Consider the following 1,390-nt stretch of genomic DNA (forward strand, 5'->3'; position numbering starts at 1 on the left):
TTTAATATGTTATATTTTTCTCGTAACAAACATTTTTTTTAAGATCACATTTATTACTTACTATCTTTTTCTCCAACAATTTTTTTCTTCATAATATGCATCTTCATTTAAATCAAAATCCATTGGTACTCTTGATGAAACTTCTTCTTCTTCATTGTCATCTTATTTTTGTTCTTGTATCTTGTCAAACAAGTCTTCAACTACTTCTCCCTCTTCATCTTCCATCAGTAATTCCAACTAGTCTTCCACTTTTTCTTCCTTTTGAACATTCATAGAGTTTTTATTTGATTTTCTCTCAAATTTTTCTTTTACTTTGCACTTGAAATTTTAACAATTATTCATCTTAATTTTAACTCTTCATAAAATCATTATTATATGTAACAAAATTTTGTTTAAATATGAAGATAATAATAAAAAAAAATTGTTTTAAACATAATATAAACTTTGTTTAAAAAAACAAACTTTATTTTTCCAAATATATAGCATTAATTAGTTTTATTAAAAAAGATAAGAGTAACCAAACAAAGAAAAAGATACGAGTAATTGACAAATGGTATAATTGACAAATCGTACCTTTAAAATATCAAAACGACAGTTAAATAGGAACAAAAAATTCACCCTAGAACGACACTTAAAAAGTAACGGAGGGAGTACGTTAACATTTGAAAATTATGAGCGGTGTTTTTTTTATAAAACTTTGATTTTGATTAAAACTAAAAATATAAATGTTTGTTGCTTTCAAGTTATAACAAATCAAACTAACCATGATTATCTATTTCAATGACACAAAAAATATAACAAAAAAATAAAATAATAGGGAATTTTATTTTAGCGACACCAACAATAATCTTTATTATATAAAAATTTGTTTAAGGGTATAATTGGGATAGTGAAAAAGTATGTATAAATATACGCATCTAGTTTGTTACACTTTTTAAATGATAAAGGAAAAAAAATGCATATTATTATTTCAAAATAAAATGTCTTTTTTTGGAAAAAAAAATTAAAACACATTTATTTTGTGGTGCATTTAACATCATTTATCGTGACTAGAAATTATAGGAAACTATTAAAGTCTAGCAATTTAGCATTTTGACTTTACTCACATAGCTTTTATAGCATGGTTAATATTATGGTGGCAAAAATTTGTCGAGCCAGGAAATTTTAGTTTTTTTTAAGAAAATCAAAACTATTTTATTTCATTCAAAATATAAATTTTGGATACGATTAGGTACACCAATGAAAATACGGAAACTAGCATAAGATTTAGCCACCCTAACCTAACTAGACTACGAGAAACCTCATTACTTATCTCCTAATAAACTCCACCTTCGAATTTGTTGTAAAGAAAGCCGAAAACATGTTACGACATTCTCTAATAATAGCTCTA

This window comes from Medicago truncatula, chromosome 6 (genome assembly GCF_003473485.1).
Source record: "Medicago truncatula cultivar Jemalong A17 chromosome 6, MtrunA17r5.0-ANR, whole genome shotgun sequence".
In the NCBI taxonomy this organism is placed as follows: domain Eukaryota; kingdom Viridiplantae; phylum Streptophyta; class Magnoliopsida; order Fabales; family Fabaceae; genus Medicago; species Medicago truncatula.